Source organism: Danio rerio, chromosome 21 (genome assembly GCF_052040795.2).
Source record: "Danio rerio strain M-AB ecotype USA chromosome 21, GRCz13ab, whole genome shotgun sequence".
Taxonomy (NCBI): Eukaryota; Metazoa; Chordata; class Actinopteri; order Cypriniformes; family Danionidae; genus Danio; species Danio rerio.
Window position 1 is genome coordinate 663,350 of NC_141041.1, and position 19,151 is coordinate 682,500.

Below are 19,151 nucleotides of genomic sequence, written 5' to 3' on the forward strand. Positions count from 1 at the left end.
GTGTATTTATATACATTTTTGTATGTATTATATCATTTTTTAACCGTATAAGGAGCTGAGCTGCCCTAAAATAAAAATCTATAAATATAATAAATATAACACAAGGAGAACATGCAAACTCCACACAGATTTAATAACATGTTTAAATATACATTGTTTGTTATGATTTGTTTTAGAACTCAATGCAATGTTTATGTTATGTAAACTTTATTACAAAATAAAAGACTTAAAAGCAGCTCTAGTCTAAAATTCTTCTCTAAACATAATAAAATAAAAAAATATAATAATAATAATAATAATAATAATAAATACAAATAATAATGTAAAAATGTACATAATATCATTAATAATAAATAATGTAAAAGTATAACTTTAAAAATAATAAATTAAAATATTAATAATAAGATTTAAAAAATCTATGAATATGTAAAAAATAAATAAATAAATAATTAAATTAATAATAATAATAATAAAAATAAATGTAAAACTTAAATGAAAATAACAATAATAATAAAGTAATAATAAAATTAAATAATAGGTGGAAAAAAGAAGATAAAAGATAAAAAATAAAAATAAATGTAAAAAAAATTATTAAAATAACAACGATAATAATAATAAATTAAAATAATAATAATAAATTAAGCAATAATTAATAATAAAGTTAATAAATAGTTATAATTAAATAAATATTCACATACAACATGAGTTTCTTAACCCAACAGCTGTTATTATCTGAACCCTAGTGTGCATCTCACCCACTACATAGGGAGTGACTGAAGAGCTCTACACCTCAAGTGAGACTTCAGTAAACAATTTCAACACATCATTCAACTAACAAAACTATAAATCAAACACAGCAGCACACTATTTATGACAGAACTGTTGACTTGTGTCTGTTAATATGTGCTCAGTTCCCTGTATGCGTGTCCATACTGCTGATACTGGGATGTAAACAACAGCAAGAATTAAACACGTACTTGATATTTTTATCTCACTGACTATATAGGGAGCGACTAAAGAGCACTAAATTTGAAGTGAGATTTAAAGTATATATATATCTATATGTCTATGAGTGTAGACAGACAGGCTTGAGATTGTAATATTTAACTCTTTTACCCAACAATAAACACTAGCAATACTCGAATGTAAAAAAAAAAAACAGCATGTATTAAGAAGTTAGTGTACTAATAAATATATTTGGCCTATTTATACTGTCTTAACCACAGAAAACAACTGCTAAATCCTATAGAGAAAGGATAATTAGGTAGAATATATTAACAAACTGAATTTACCAGGTGGCTATACACACGTAAGCAGCATTAATAAAGATATTAGTCTAATACTTGAGTGTAAATGATCTGGAAATCTGAATATCCTTCTTCAGTTTCACCCTTTGCTAGTTTTTTTCTTTCTTCAGCTTAACATTTGCAGATCTATAATAGTCTAAATGCATTTTCTCATTAGTACAGACCAAAAACACAACAATAATTGATTGTTTTCACCAGCATTGATTAATAAAATAGTCAACCTGCAGTGAGTTCAGGGGCTTTCTTTACATTCTGTGCCTCCAATATGGCTGCCTGTTCATGCATCATGAAAACACTCAATAGTTTTATGTAAAAAGCAAGAAAAACCCAGTAATTTTAGCTCATTTTTGAAGTCTTTATATAGGGACATTATTTACACTGTTTAACCTGACCCTCAATGGTTCAGCATTAAAAATAAATCATGTCTTTGTGTGCATTCATTCATTTTCTGTGTTCAACAGGATAAAGAGACAATAAATGACGTGCAGTAAGAGATTTGATGCATATAACCCAGCTACAAAACTTCACAACATCATCATAAATTGATAGAGAAATGCTATTTTAATGCATAATAAAAATCATCACGATTTTAAACACTAGTGAACCGCAAAAACACAAACCAACACTAATAAACAGCATATAACCCAGCTCCAACACTTCACATCAGCCTCCAGATGAAAACACTACAGCTCTATCACTGACTGAAAAACATGCGAGTGTACATACACAATGTTAAACATAAATCTCATTAAAAACATACAAAACGTGGAGCGTTCCAAAATGGGTCAAACATGAACAAACATTGATTAGGTTTATTGATATTGACCCAACATTGAGTTAAAACACCCCAGCATTTTTGATACTAAAATATAGCACTTTACACATATATAGGTATTTTATACTCTCATGCGGAAGGTCACCGGTTCGATCCCAGCCCGGAGCGGGTTGGGTGTTGTACCGCTCCGAGCTGGGATCGAACCGGCGACCTTCCGCATGAGAGTCGGTTGCTCTAACAAGGAGCCTAAAGACCATGGCCTCTAGCATCTGTCGCTAGAGCACCTTTAGAGGTCAGAGGAGTGAGGTTTACCTGCACAGCACACACTAGCTGGCCTCCATTATATACACACACACACACACACACACACACACACACACACACACACACACACACACACACACACACACACACACACACACACACACACACACACACACACACACACACACACACACATATATATATATATATATATATATATAATTGAGTTACAATCATACTTAATAACAGATAAATGCATTTCAATTACTTAAATGTTCCATAATAAACATAAATATAAGCAATATAATAATAAGTTTATACATTAGTTTGACCACAAAAGCACACACTACTAAACTCAGCCATGTTAAATGCTAATAAACAGCATATAATGCATATAATCCAGCTCCAAACTAAACATCCAGATGAAAACACAACAGCTCCACCAAACTGACTGGAAAAGATGAGCGTTCACATACATTATTAAACATAAATCACATCAAAAACACCCCAAAGGTGGAGCATTTCAATATTTATTGGGTCAAATTTAGCCATCCATATTTGACCCAACATTGAGTTAAAACAGGCCAGCATTTTTGATACTGAACTGTAATACTATTAAAACATATAATTGAGTTACAATCACACTTGCTAACAGACAAATGCACTTTAATCGCTTAAATGTTCCATAATAAAATAAATATAACCAATATAATAACAATGCTATACACTAGTTTCACAGCAAACACACACACACACACACACACACCACTACACTCAGCCATGCTAAACGTTAATAAACAGCATATAATGCATATAACCCAGCTGCAACATCCAAAATTTGATCTCTGGAGTTTTTTCTAATGTAGATTGTGTCAAAGCAGCTTAACAGATGAAGTTCTGAAAAATTATATGAGTTTTCATACATTTATCTAAACATAAATCTCATTAAAAGCACCCAAAAAGTGGAGCATTTCAAAATGTGTTGGGTCAAACATGGACAAAACACAACAACATGGAGGTAACTTTTCCAGTTAAGCTTAAAATACATGTAATGGTTACGTTTGTCCATATTTGACATTGAGTAAAACAACCCAGCAGTTTTAGTGTATTAAATCTCATTATGATTTACTGAAGTATAACACTAATAAAAATTAATATTGAATTGCAAATCACACTTGCTACCAGACAAAATGCTATTTAATCCCTTAAAAATTCCATGATAATAGAAAAATCAGAATGTTGTTCACTAGACAACAGATGTTTGACAGCAAAAACCCACACTACAGTATACAAGCTCATCAATTTTCAAATTTAAACATACATTTATTTAAAAGCTGCCAAAAAGTTGAGCATTTCAAAATGTGTTGGGTTAAATATGGACACACAATGGGTAGGTGCATCCACATTTGACCCAAAACGGAGTTAAAATCACCCAAAACGTTTAGTGCATTATATCAACAACTAATATATAATGGAGTTGCAATGACACATGCCACCAGAAAATGCTATTTAATAGCATAATAAAATCATCACAATTACGCACAGTTTCACTGAAAAACCCACACTACTATACCCAACAACACAATCAAACTGACTGTAAGAGTTTTCATAATTTAAACATAAATATCACCCAATAGTTGGGTCAAATATGGACAACCAATGCTTAGGTTTGTCTTAGCATTAAGACACTACAGCTCCATTAAACTGACTGCACTGCGTTATCATTCATTTTTAAACATAAATATCATTAAAAGCGCTCAAAAGGGGGAGAAACAATGCTAAAGTTCCTCCATATTTGTAAATATATAACATAAAACGGAGTTGCAATCACTCTTGCTCCCAGAAAATGCAAATTAACTGCATATTAAAATAATCACGATTATATTAGTGAACAGCAGTTTCACAGCAAAATCACACACACGACCATACTCAACTCTAATAAACAGCATTTAATGCATATAACCCAGCTCCAAATCTGAACATCAACATCCAGATGAAAACTCTACAGCTCCATCACTGACTGAAAAAGCTGTAGAGCAGTTTTATATATATATATATATATATATATATATATATATATATATATATATATATATATATATATATTTATATATATATATATTTATATATATATATATATATATATATATATATATATATATATATATATATATATATATATATATATATATATATATATATTTATATATTTATTTATTTATTTATTCATTTATATATATATATATATATATATATATATATATATATATATATATATATATATATATATTATAATTTTTTTAACAGAAATCTTAGTAAAAACACTCAATAAGTTGAGCATTTCATAATGTGTTGGGTCAAATATGGACAAACAACGGCTAGGTTTGTTCATGTTTGACCCGACACGGAGTTAAAACAAGCCAGCTTTCTTAAGTGCATTAAATGTTATTATGATAAACTGAAATAACAATAAAAAATACAATTGACCAGCAAATCACTACAAAAACACACACTACTATACTCAACCGTACTAATAAACAGCGTATAACCCAGCTCTAAACTATACAACCAGATGAAAACACTACAGCTCTACCAAACTGACTGGACAACAGGAGCGTTTTCATACATTTTAAAACATAAATCTTATTAAAAACACACAGAAAGTGGAGAATTTCAATATTCTTTGGGTCAAATATGGACAAACAATGGTTAGGTTTGTATTAGCATGACAATAGCAGCTCTACCAAACTAAGTGCAAAAGCTGTAGTGCATTTCCTATATATTTTTAAAACCTAAAACTCATTAAAAGCACCCAAAAAGTGGAGTGTTTCAAATGTATTAGGTCAAATATGGACAAACAATGAATAGGTTTGTTCATGTTTGACCCAACACGGAGTTAAAACAGGACAGCTTTCATTAGTGTATTAAATATCAATATGATTTACTGAAATATAACATGTAAATGTAAAATACAACTGAACTGCAATCACAGAAAAAACAGAAGCTTCACGCAAAAACACACACTCAACCGTATTAAACGCTAATAAACGGCATACAACCCAGCTCTAAATTAAACATCCAGATGAAAACACTACAGCTCTACCAAACTGACTGGAAAAGATGAGAGTTTACATACATTATTAAATATAAATCCCATTAAAAACACCGAAAAAAAGTGGAGCATTTCAAAATGTTTTGGTTCAGATATGTACTAACAATGATTAGCATGACAATAACAGCTCTATCAAACTAACTGTAAAAGCTGTAGTGCATTTTTATATATTTATAAACATAAATCTCATTTAAAAACACCCGATAGGCTGAACTTTTCTAAATGTGTTGGGTCATATAGGGATAAACTACTGCTAGGTTTGTTCATGTTTGACCCAATACATAAGGCCACTTAATATAAAGTGGGACCTAACTACTATGTACTTACATCAAAAAATAAATACAATGTACTTACTGTTTTTATAATGTATTTGAGAACACTTGTGGTGCTTTTGATTTAGGATAGAGGTTGGGTTATGGACAGGTTTGGTGGTGTGGGTAGGTTTAAGGGTGGGTTAAGGTGTAAGAGATGGTCAACAGTGTATTTACAAATGTAATTACAGAAGTTAATTACAGATGTAATTACATACATGTATTTAATCAAGCATAAGTACACAGTAAATACATGTATTTACACAATAAGTACATTGTAACAAACTATTACTTCCTATGTAAGTACATATTAGTTAAGGCCACTTAATATAAAGTGGGACCCAGAACTCAAACAAACCTGTTTTCTTTAGTGTATTAAATATGATTTACTGAAATATAACAATAATAAACAATACAATTGGCCTGCAAATCCCACATGAACAGCAGTTTCACAGCTAAAACACACACTAGTACTATACTCAACGCTAATAAACAGCATATAACCCAGCTCTAAACTAAACATCTAGATCAAAACACTACAGCTCTACCAAACTGACTGGACAAGATGAGTTTACACACGTTTAAACAATAATATCAATAAAAACACCTAAAAAGTAGAGCGTTTCAGAATGTAATGGGTCAAATATGGTTAGGTTTGTCCATATTTGACCAAACATTGAGTGAAAAATACCCAGCATTATTCATACTGAAATTTAACACTAAAATCTATATATAATTGAGTTGCAATCACATTTGATAACAGTACATGCATTTTAATTGCTTACATGTTCCATAATAAAATAAATATAACCAATATAATAATAATAGTATACACTAGCTTTACCACAGACACACACTACTACACTCAGCCATGCTGAAGACTAATAATCAGCATATAATGCATATAACCCAGCTCCAAAAAAAACAGCCAGATCAAAACAATACAGCTCCACCAAACTGACTGGAAAAGAGGAGTTTACATATATTATTCAACCTAAATCAAATCAAAAGCACCAAAAAAGTGGAGCGTTTCAAAAATTATTTGGACAAATATGGACAAACTTTACCATCCATATTTGACCCAATATTGAGTTAAAACAGCCCAGCGTTTTTGATACTGAAATTAAGCACTGAAATCTATATATAATTGAGCTGCAATCACACTTAATAACTGACAAATGCTATTTAATTGCTTACGTTCTATAATAAAAATGAATATAACCAATATAATAATACATGTATACACTAGTTTCACAACAATGGACACATACTTCTACACTCAGCCATGCTAAAGACTAGTAAGCAGCATATAACCTAGCTACAAAGTCCCACAGATACATCCAGATGAAAACACTACAGCTCATTAATTATTAAACAAAATATATTCAAAGCAGAAAAAAGTGGAGTGTTTCAAAATTTGATGGGTCAAATATAGACAAACAATGGTTAAGTTTGTCCAAATTCTAGTCAACATTGAGTTAAAACAGCCCAGCATTTTTATACTGAGATTTAATACTAATAAAAATATAATTGAGTTGCAATCACACTTGATAACAGATAAATGCACTTTAATTGCTTAAATGTTCCATAATAAAAATAAATATAACCAATATAATAATAATTGTATACACTAGCTTCACCACAAACACGCACTACTACACTGAGCCATGCTAAATGCTAATAAACAGCATATAATGCATATAACCCAGCTCCAAACTAAACATCCAGATCAAAACAATACAGCTCCACCAAACTGACTGGAAAAGATTAGCATTTACATACAATTTTAAACCTAAATCTAAGTTTACACCCAATAAGTGGAGCGTTTCAAAACACAGTGAGTCAAATATGGAAAAACAATGGTTAAGTTTGTCCATATTTGACCCAACATTGAGTTAAAACAGCCCAGCGTTTTTTATACTGAGATTTAATACTATTAAAACATATAATAGAGTTGCAATCACACTTGATAACTGATAAGTGCACTTTAATTGCTTAAATGTTCTATAATAAAAATAAATATAACCAATATAATAATAATGCTATACACTAGTTTCACAGCAAACACACACACTGAAGAGTGTTGCATGCAGAACTGTTGCAATTTGTTCGTGTTGAATTTAAACAAACAAATTAAGTTTAGTAATGTTCAACTTAATTTGTTTGTTTAAATTCAGCCCAAATAAATTGTTTACAACCTCTTAATGTAAAGAAATTGAGTAAATCCAAGGAATCATCTTTGAATAATTTTTTTTCAGTGTAAACTCAGCCATGCTAAATGCTAATAAACAGCATATAATGCATATAACCCAGCTCCAAACTAAACATCCAGCTGAAAACACAACAGCTCCACCAAACTGACTGGACAAGAGGAGCGTTTACATACATAAATCTCATTAAAAACACCCCAAAAGTCAAGCATTTCAATATTCTTTGGGTCAAACATGGACAAACAATGGTTAGGTTTGTGTTAGCATGACAATAGCAGCTCTAGCAAACTAACTGCAAAAGCTGTAGTGCATTTTGCTCATATTTAAACACATCTCTCATTAAAAGAGTTTACAGTGCGTCTCCTGCAATGCTTTGGTGTGGATCTTCATGAAAGTGGGTCAGCGGTGAGCTTGGACCATGAGCCATCGCTGTGTGCTCAACAGTTGCATAAGACGGCTTTCAGCTTTTCCAGGTCAGACACTCCAGCAGATCATTAGACTGAAACTGCAGCAGAAACACCACTCAAGGAGATGCCTTTAGAGGAGCTCTGGATATATATACACTGATGCAAATCCACCAGAAGTCATGCATGTGTTTTATTAGAGCCAAACATGAGGAGGAATGTTCTCAGAAACCTCCGAGAACCACCAGACGGAGTCTTAAAACTGCAGTAACCTTCATCTGAGGGAACCTGTTTGCCCTGACATGGGAGACGTGCCACCATTTTGAGCTCCTCTGGCCTGCGTCTGTCGCATTGAGAGTGTGTGTGTGTGTGTGTGTGGTGCGCTGTCTTTGTCAGCAGGATTTCACAGTGGCCAGAGCGATTGCAGAAGGACACACACACACACACACACACACCAAAAAGCTCTGATGGTGTGCAACACGTCACAACGCATGTCAGATTATTCATCTTAAAATCCAGACAAGAGCAGAAAATCACTTTCACTTCCAAACCAGCAGATCCACACACACACACACACACACACACACACACACACACACACAGGTGCATAAAGGGAAGTGAATAAACACAACTAAAAAAAGTTGAGCATTGATAAATGCACGGGTTTGGTGATGGACACCAGCATTTGACAACACTGAAATGACTCTGAATGCATGAAATAATAATAATATTATTATTATTAAACATCTCCTAAAATAGTGGAGGATCTGACTGTAGGCCAGCAGTGTTGAAGCTCCCCTCACACACACACACTCACACAGACACACTCAACAAACTCTAAGCTCCAGCTAAAGCTTCACAAACATCACGATTTAAGCACACACACGGCCTCAAACTACCAGAGAAGGAGATAAAAGTGCAGCGTAAACGCGAAGCGTGTCGCCGACGCCTCGCTCGCGACGCGTCCAGCTCCATGCAGCGGCCAGCAGGAGAAACTCAACCTTTGTTCTCCAGCGAGACTCCATTTTTATCTGGAGGAACCGTCCGTGTCATTCTACACCTGCGGGGAGCAGCACCTGGAGCCCGGCGCGGGAACAGAAAAACAAGCCGATTTTCATCGCGTCGCCCACATTTGTAGCGCGTCACGTCACGAGAGCGTAGCGCGCGTCGCGTCAGTCTGTCTGGCTGACTAATGGAGCTCCAAATCCGCGCAATGGCTTCCAGCTCGCCGCACAACGCGTCCCTCAAACGCCCTCGAAAGCTCTGGAGGACCCGCGCGTTTTCTGAAGGATTCCGTGGAGACGCGAGTGCCTGTTACCATGCAGGTCGGCTCTCCATTAGAGAAAAAACCGCGATCGTGAAGCGTCAATATATCTGCTGAAACCGAATACTCACGGCTGGATCCTGGATCTTCTGCGAAGTTGTTCCCGGTCTAGATCTGCAGTATATTCGCCATCTTCGCTGCTCCTTCTTCTTCTTCTTCTCCTCCTCCTCCTCCTTCTTCTTCTTCTTCTTCTTCTTCAGTACGGCAGCTGCAGATGACCTGAGCTCCGGCTGTCTCTGAATAATGAGCAGCCTCAGAGACAAGGAAGACAATCTGCTAAGCAGGCAACACAAAGAAGTTTTGGAGTCTAGCAAGCACCAGAGGGTGCACAAGAGTTTGCGATGAGACAGTGAGACAGGAGGAAGGTCCACAGAGCCGCTCATGACTCCAGCAGTAATGGAGATCAGACATGGAGCCCCTGGCGGCGCTTATGACACGTTATGATGAGCATATGAGCAGACGCGTCATTACCGCTTCATTATAGACCCTCCCGCGCGCGCACACTTCTCCATCACCGAGGAGCAGTCATTACTCTGCGCTCATGAGCTGGAGATCGGCTCCATAAACACACACTCATGGTGGCATTGCTAAATACGTTGTAAGAACGTTTCTCCAACGTTCCTGTAAACATTAAAGGGACAGTTCACCTCAAACTAATTATAATTTACTCACTCTAGTCTCAAACACGTCTGAGTTTCTTCTGTTGAACACAAAGGATGATATATTGAAGAAACCAGTAACCATTGACTTCCTTTGTTTTTCCTACTATTGAAGTCAATGGTTACCGGTTTTAAAATGTGTATTTTTGTTTGTTCAATAGAAAAAGGAAACTCATAAAGGTGTTGAAGCACTCTTGGGGGAGTTAAAAGAACATGCAGTTTCATCTTTATATTTAAAATAAACAAATAAAAGCTCAGAATAATAAAACCTTCTGGTGGTTCATTCTGCTGTGGCGACCCCTGATAAGTAAAGGGACTAAGCTAAAGGAATGAATAAAACCTTCTGTGATGTAAAATAAAATTTTTAGTGATATTTAATAGTCTAATAAAGGCCGGATCATTCTGAATTATCTTGTCCAGTTCTGTGAACAGCTCATGAGCTGCTGCAGATCAGCTTCATAAACATGGTGGCAGTTCCGCTTCTTGATAAATACGTTGTAATAATGTTTCTCCAACGTTCCTGTAAACATTAAAGGGACAGTTCACCTAAAACTAAACATAATTTACTCACTCTAGTCTCAAACACGTCCGAGTTTCTTCTGTTGAACACAAATGATGATATATTGAAGAAACCAGTAGCCATTGACTTCCATTGTTTTTCCTACTATTGAAGTCAATGGTTACCGGTTTTAAAATGTGTATTTTTGTTTGTTCAATAGAAAAAGAAAATTCATAAAGGTGTTGAAGCACTCTTGAGGGAGTTAAAAGAACATGCAGTTTCATCTTTATATTTAAAATTAAACAAAAAAAATCTCAAAATAATAAAACTTCTGGCGGTTCATTCTGCAGTGGCGACCCCTGATAAATAAAGGGACTGAGCTAAAGGAATGAATAAAACCTTCTGTGATGTAAAATATTTTTGGTGACATTTTAAGAGTCCAATAAAGGCCAGATCATTTAGAATTAATGTAAACATCTGTACCTTTTGAGTGAATCTTGTCCAGTTCTGTGAACAGCTCATGAGGTGCTGCAGATCGGCTTCATAAACATGGTGGCAGTTCCGCTGCTTGATAAATACGTTGTAATAATGTTTCTCCAACGTTCCTGTAAACATTAAAGGGACAGTTCACCTAAAACTAAACATAATTTACTTACTCTAGTCTCAAACATGTCTGAGTTTCTTCTGTTGAACACAAAGGATGATATATTGAAGAAACCAGTAACCATTGACTTCCATTGTTTTTCCTACTACTGAAGTCAATGGTTACCGGTTTTAAAATGTGTATTTTTGTTTGTTCAATAGAAAAAGGAAACTCATAAAGGTGTTGAAGCACTCTTGAGGGAGTTAAAAGAACATGCAGTTTCATCTTTATATTTAAAATTAAACAAATAAAAGCTCAGAATAATAAAACCTTCTGGCGGTTCATTCTGCAGTGGCGACCCCTGATAAGTAAAGGGACTAAGCTGAAGGAATGAATAAAACCTTCTGTGATGTAAAATAAAATTTTTAGTGACATTTAATAGTCTAATAAAGGCCAGATCATTCTGAATTATCTTGTCCAGTTCTGAGAACAGCTCATGAGGTGCTGCAGATCGGCTTTATAAACATGGTGGCAGTTCCGCTGCTTGATAAATACGTTGTAATAATGTTTCTCCAACGTTCCTGTAAACATTAAAGGGACAGTTCACTTAAAACTAAACATGATCTACTCACTATAGTCTCAAACTCTGAGTTTCTTCTGTTAAACACAAAGGATGATATATTGAAGAAACCAGTAGCCATTGACTTCCATTGTTTTTCCTACTATTGAAGTCAATGGTTACCGGTTTTAAAATGTGTATTTTTGTTTGTTCAATAGAAAAAGGAAACTCATAAAGGTGTTGAAGCACTCTTGGGGGAGTTAAAAGAACATGCAATTTCATCTTTATATTTAAAATTAAACAAATAAAAGCTCAGAATAAAACTTCTGGCGGTTCATTCTGCTGTGGTGACCCCTGATAAGTAAAGGGACTGAGCTAAAGGAATGAATAAAACCTTCTGTGATGTAAAAATATTTTTAGTGACATTTTAAGAGTCCAATAAAGGCCAGATAATTTAGAATTAATGTAAACATCTGTACCTTTTGAGTGAATCTTGTCCAGTTCTGTGAACAGCTCATGAGGTGCTGCAGATCGGCTCCATAAACATGGTGACAGTTCCGCTGCTTGATAAATACGTTGTAATAATGTTTCTCCAACGTTCCTGTAAACATTAAAGGGACAGTTCACCTAAAACTAATTATAATTTACTCACTCTAGTCTCAAACTCTGAGTTTCTTCTGTTAAACACAAATGATGATATATTGAAGAAACCGGTAACCATTGACTTCCATTGTTTTTCCTACTACTGAAGTCAATGGTTACCGGTTTCAAAATGTGTATTTTTGTTTGTTCAATAGAAAAAGGAAACTCATAAAGGTGTTGAAGCACTCTTGAGGGAGTTAAAAGAACATGCAATTTCATCTTTATATTTAAAATTAAACAAATAAAAGATCAGAATAATAAAACTTCTGGCGGTTCATTCTGCAGTGGCGACCCCTGATAAGTAAATGGACTAAGCTAAAGGAATGAATAAAACCTTCTGTGATGTAAAAACATTTTTGGTGACATTTTAAGAGTCCAATAAAGGCCAGATCATTTAGAATTAATGTAAACATCTGTACCTTTTGAGTGAATCTTGTCCAGTTCTGTGAACAGCTCATGAGGTGCTGCAGATCAGCTTCATAAACATGGTGGCAGTTCCGCTGCTTGATAAATACGTTGTAATAATGTTTCTCCAACGTTCCTGTAAACATTAAAGGGACAGTTCACTTAAAACTAAACATAATTTACTCACTCTAGTAAATCTCAAACATGTCTGAGTTTCTTCTGTTGAACACAAAGGATGATATATTGAAGAAACCAGTAACCATTGACTTCCATAGTTTTTCCTACTACTGAAGTCAATGGTTACCGGTTTTAAAATGTGTATTTTTGTTTGTTCAATAGAAAAAGGAAACTCATAAAGGTGTTGAAGCACTCTTGAGGGAGTTAAAAGAACATGCAGTTTCATCCTTATATTTAAAATTAAACAAATAAAAGCTCAGAATAATAAAACCTTCTGGCGGTTCATTCTGCAGTGGCGACCCCTGATAAATAAAGGGACTAAGCTGAAGGAATGAATAAAACCTTCTGTGATGTAAAATAAAAATTTTGGTGACATTTAAGAGTCCAATAAAGGCCAGATCATCCTGAATTATCTTGTCCAGTTCTGTGAACAGCTCATGACCTGCTGCAGATCAGCTTCATAAACATGGTGGCAGTTCCGCTGCTTGATAAATACGTTGTAATAATGTTTCTCCAACGTTCCTGTAAACATTAAAGGGACAGTTCACCTAAAACTAATTATAATTTACTCACTCTAGTCTCAAACTCTGAGTTTCTTCTGTTAAACACAAAGGATGATATATTGAAGAAACCAGTAGCCATTGACTTCCATTGTTTTTCCTACTATTGAAGTCAATGGTTACCGGTTTCAAAATGTGTATTTTTGTTTGTTCAATAGCAAAAGGAAACTCATAAAGGTGTTGAAGCACTCTTGAGGGAGTTAAAAGAACAAGCAGTTTCATCTTTATATTTAAAATAAACAAATAAAAGCTCAGAATAATAAAACTTCTGGCGGTTCATTCTGCTGTGGTGACCCCTGATAAGTAAAGGGACTGAGCTAAAGGAATGAATAAAACCTTCTGTGATGTAAAATATTTTTGGTGACATTTTAAGAGTCCAATAAAGGCCAGATCATTTAGAATTAATGTAAACATCTGTACCTTTTGAGTGAATCTTGTCCAGTTCTGTGAACAGCTCATGAGGTGCTGCAGATCAGCTTCATAAACATGGTGGCAGTTCCGCTGCTTGATAAATACGTTTTAATAATGTTTCTCCAACGTTCCTGTAAACATTAAAGGGACAGTTCACCTAAAACTAAACATGATCTACTCACTCTACTCTCAAACTCTGAGTTTTTTCTGTTAAACACAAAGCATGATATATTGACGAAACCGGTAACCATTGACTTCCATTGTTTTTCCTACTATTGAAGTCAATGGTTACCGGTTTTAAATTTTTGTGTGAATAATAGAAAAAGGAAACTCATTAAGCATTTATGAAAGGATTAATGTGAGTATAAAGACAAATCCCATTTATCTTTTTGTGTTATGGAAACTGCACTGTAAACTGTTCTCTGAATTTCCTGAAGTGAGTAAAATATTAAATTCTCTGCGCTTAAGACACGTTTTGATGAGCAGACGCATCATTACTGCTTCATTATACCTCCTATGCTGCAGTTGTCCATCACCGAGGAGCAGTCATTACTCTGCGCTCATGTGCTGCAGATCGGCTCCATAAACACACACTCATGACGGCATTGCTAAATACGTTGTAAGAATGTTTCTCCAACAATCCTGTAAACATTAAGGGGACAGTTCACTCACAACATTTTTTGTCATCATTCACTCCCTCGTCTCAGATCTGTTTGTCTTTTGCTAAACACTTCGGGCTACTGAAGAATGTAGGAAATCGGTAACTATTGACTTCCATTGTTTTTCCAAGTGAAGTCAATGGTTACCGGTTTCAAAATGTGTGTGTGTGTTTTTTACAGATTAAGCTTTATTATTATTCAACTGTTCCTTAAAAATAACAAAAAATCAGAGGAATAAAACCTTCTGTGATGTAAAAATGACATTTCTGTCCTGACATTTTTACAATCTTATCAAAGCCTGATAATTCTGAATTAATGGAATCATTTGCACCTTCTGAGTGAGTCTGGTTTTTGCTGTAAAATAAGAATATCTTCCTGTATTATATTGCTTGTTTTAAAGAAAAACTCACTTAATTTCAACTCATTATTTCTGAAAACCGGCAGGACGAGGGCTCAGTGGTTAGCACTGTGGCCTCATATCAAGAAGGTCACTGGTTCGAGTCCCGGCTGGGTCAGTTGGTGTTTCTGTGTGGAGTTTGCATCAACTAAATTGGCCGTAGTGTATGAGTGAGTGTGTGTGTGTTTGTGTGTGTGTGTGTGTGAGAGAATGAGTGTGTATGGGTGTTTCCCAGTACTGGGTTGCAGCTGGAAGGGCATCCGCTGTGTAAAACATCTGCTGGAACAGTTGGCGGTTCATTCCGCTGTGGTGACCCCTGACGAATAAAGAGATTAAGCTGAAGGAAAGTGAATAAATGAATGACTGATTTCTTGAAACTAGACTATATGTATTACTTGTCAAAATGCTCCTTGATTTAAGAATCTTTAGATATTTGGACTAGAAACAAGACGAAAGATCAGTAAGAAAAGCATTTTTTTTTTGCAGTGAAATACAGTACCTTCAGTCTTCAAACTGCACATTTGATGTAACAACAAATTCTGCGGAAAATTTCACAAGTTCTGACTTGGGCTACACGATATTGGAAAAAATTGTCCATAAAAGTCATTAAACATCACAGATATTAATTTGGATTTCATATACTACCAGCATGCAAAAGCTAAGAAGAAGATAAAGATATCAAGTTGCAGCATTGGATTAATACAAGTAATAATGCCTTAGAAAAACTGTTTAAGGTTGTTCAAACACGTTCAAGCATTCATTCACTCATTCATTCATTCATTCATTCATTTATTCATTTATTCATTCACTCATTTATTTATTAATTAATTAATTAATTTATTTATTTATTTATTTATTTATTGAATTTTTTTTATTTTATTTTGTTTTATTTAATTAAATTTTATGTATTTATGTATTTATTTTGTTATTAAGTTAATTTTATGTTATTTTATGTATTTATGTATTTATTTAATTTAATTAATTAATAACAGTTTTTAATTTAATTTATGTATTTATTATTATGTATTTTTTATTTTTAAAATTAAATTAAATTAAATTAAATTAAATTAAATTAAATTTAATTTAATTTAATTTAACTTAACTTAACTTAACTTAACTTAACTTAATTTAATTTAATTTAATTTAATTTAATTTAATTTAATTTAATTTAATTTTCATTCATTCATTTTGTCTCAGCTAAATCCCTTTATTCATCAGGGATTGCCACTGCGAAATGAACCACCATCTATTCCAGAATATGTTTAACACAGTGGATGCCCTTCCAGCTGCAACCCACTACTGGGAAACACCCATACACACTCATTCTCTCTCTCTCTCTCTCACACACACACACACACACACACACACATTCATACACTATGGCCAACTTAGTTCACCAATTCCCCTATAGCGCATAGGACTGTGGAGGAAACCAGAGCACCTGGAGGGAACCCACACCAACACGGGGAGAACATGCAAACTCCACACAGAAACACCAACTGACCCAGCCGAGGCTTGAACCAGCGATCACAGGATGGTGAATAATTCTGACTTAAACCATAACTAGATGTGTACATTGCAATATCAATGCTGAAACCGTATATTGTGCAGCCCTGGAGAAGACTCTGAAGATCACTGAACAACATGGTGTTCTCTAGCCCACTGCGGATCATTGAGAGAGCATTAATCCGCCGTTATCAGGGTGTGTGAGCTGATGAAGAATGAACACACATTTATAGACGCCGCTTCATTCTCATTCCCTCTGCATGCGAGACGTTTCTCTGTATTTCTGAAATACACACACTTGTTTTCTCGCGTCGTCTCTCCATCCGCAGACGCTCGACACTGTGCTTAATTACATTCTGAGCTGCTCTTAAACACTAATTCATAAATCATAAGTCAATGAGTCTGAGTGACAGCCAACACCAATAAAGCACGACAGAATCATAAATCATCGACGCGGGATTCGTCTGCTGTGTGTGTGTGTGTGTGTTTTTGCAGTGAAAGTCATTAAACATCATAGATATTTGGATTTTACCAAATGCATGCAAAAGCTATGAAGAATATATTAAAAGATATCAAGTTGCAAACTGTTTACGGTACTCCAAAAAAGTTCAGTCAATTATCTATCTATCTATCTATCTATCTATCTATCTATCTATCTATCTATCTATCTATCTATCTATCTATCTATCTATCTATCTATCTATCTATCTATCTATCTATCTATCTATCTATCCATCCATCCATCCATCCATCCATCCATCCATCCATCCATCCATCCATCCATCCATCCATCCATCTATCTATCAATTTATTTATTTAAATAATTTATAATTTTTTGTCTATTTATTTTTTTGTTTATTTATTTAAATTTTTTATTAAGTAATTTTGTCATTTTATTTTTCATGTATGTATTAATTTAATTTACTTATTTATTTATTTATTTTTAATTTTTTTATTTATGTATATATTTATTAATTTATTTTTTTTTGTTTTTATTTTTTAAAATGTATTTTATTTTAATTAATTTAATTTAATTTAACTTTATTTTATTTTATTTTGTATTTATTTATTGTGAGCCGAGCATCTGAATGTGTCAGCAGAAATGGAGACTCATCAGAGCAGCAACGTTTCTCCAATCTTCTATTGTCCAGTTTTGGTGAGTCTGTGTGAATTGTAGCCTCAGTTTCCTGTTCTTAGCTGACAGGAGCGGCACCCGGTGTGCTCTTCTGCTGCTGTAGCCCATCCGCCTCAAGGTTGGCCGTGTGCTGATCTGAGATCCAGAATGCGCATATAGAAACATTGTCAATATTATTATTGTAATTAAAGTTACCCCATAAGACTCTTCACCTGATAAAGGTTAAATCATCAGAAAACAGAGTCCAGTGTCTACATGAAGAGAATGAGAGCTGTTAGCGCCGAGTCTCAGGTCAGCTGTAAATCTTCATTATCTGCTGGACTTCTCCGCTTCATGTTTCAGGTAAATATTTGGACACAAAGGCAGGTGTAACCGAGCGCTGGCCTTGTGAGGGGATGATGATGACTTACTGTAGTATTTCCCCTCAGGACTCTCAGTTTCACCTCATTAAATGTGTTTCCTCAACAGCAGATCTACAGTACACACATGCAGAGATTACTGTGTTTACACCTGAAGAGCTGCATGAAGACACCTTCAGGACAGTTGCACATAGTGAATTCAACAAACTCTGGGTCACGGAGTAAGACTGGGGTTGACAAAACCACACAAATGAAGCCATCCTGGGTGCGATCAGGGTCAGTGGGTTCACTGTGAGGGATTTACACATTCTCTGTTAACTCTGGCTTTGAGATTAACTGTGGACTGCAGAGGAGATTTGTTGAGTTTGATCTGAGATCTGTGTGGGTCAGCTCTGTTATGGCCTGATCTGAGATCTGTGTGGGTCAGCTCTGTTATGGGCTGATCTGAGCTGTTTTTAGCTGATCTGTGTGGGTCAGATGTTTTAGTTGATCTGAGATCTGTGTGGGTCAGATGTTTTGGGCTGATCTGAGATCTGTGTGGGTCAGATGTTTTGGGCTGATCTGAGATCTGTGTGGGTCAAATGTTTTGGGCTGATCTGAAATCTGTATGGGTCAAATGTTTTGGGCTGATCTGAAATCTGTATGGGTCAAATGTTTTGGGCTGATCTGAAATCTGTATGGGTCAGTTGTTTTGGGCTGATCTGAGATCTGTGTGGGTCAGATGTTTTGGGCTGATCTGAGATCTGTGTGGGTCAGATGTTTTGGACTGATCTGAGATCTGTGTGGGTCAGATGTTTTGGGATAATCTAAGACAGGGATGGGCAAACCCGGTCCTGGAGGGCCGGTGACCTGCACAGTTTAGCTCCAACACTAATCAAACACACCTGAACAAG

The 19,151-nt window shown here is 34.8% G+C and overlaps 1 protein-coding gene across 6 annotated transcripts in view; it reads right to left on the reverse strand.

Annotated features, from left to right (window-relative positions):
* The window catches only part of znf462 (zinc finger protein 462), an 81,707-nt gene extending 71,762 nt beyond the window's left edge, over nucleotides 1-9,945 (reverse strand). For 4 of the 6 annotated variants that reach the window (XM_087300449.1, XM_087300446.1, XM_087300447.1 and 1 more), the window contains exon 1: nucleotides 9,779-9,945. The gene's annotated coding sequence lies outside the window, so the exon portion shown is untranslated. Of the gene's footprint in view, nucleotides 1-9,282; nucleotides 9,723-9,778 lie in introns of those variants that run through there. The other 2 variants (XM_087300448.1, XM_087300445.1) reach the window with 2 other exon arrangements.
* Between the last annotated feature and the right edge of the window lie 9,206 nt (nucleotides 9,946-19,151).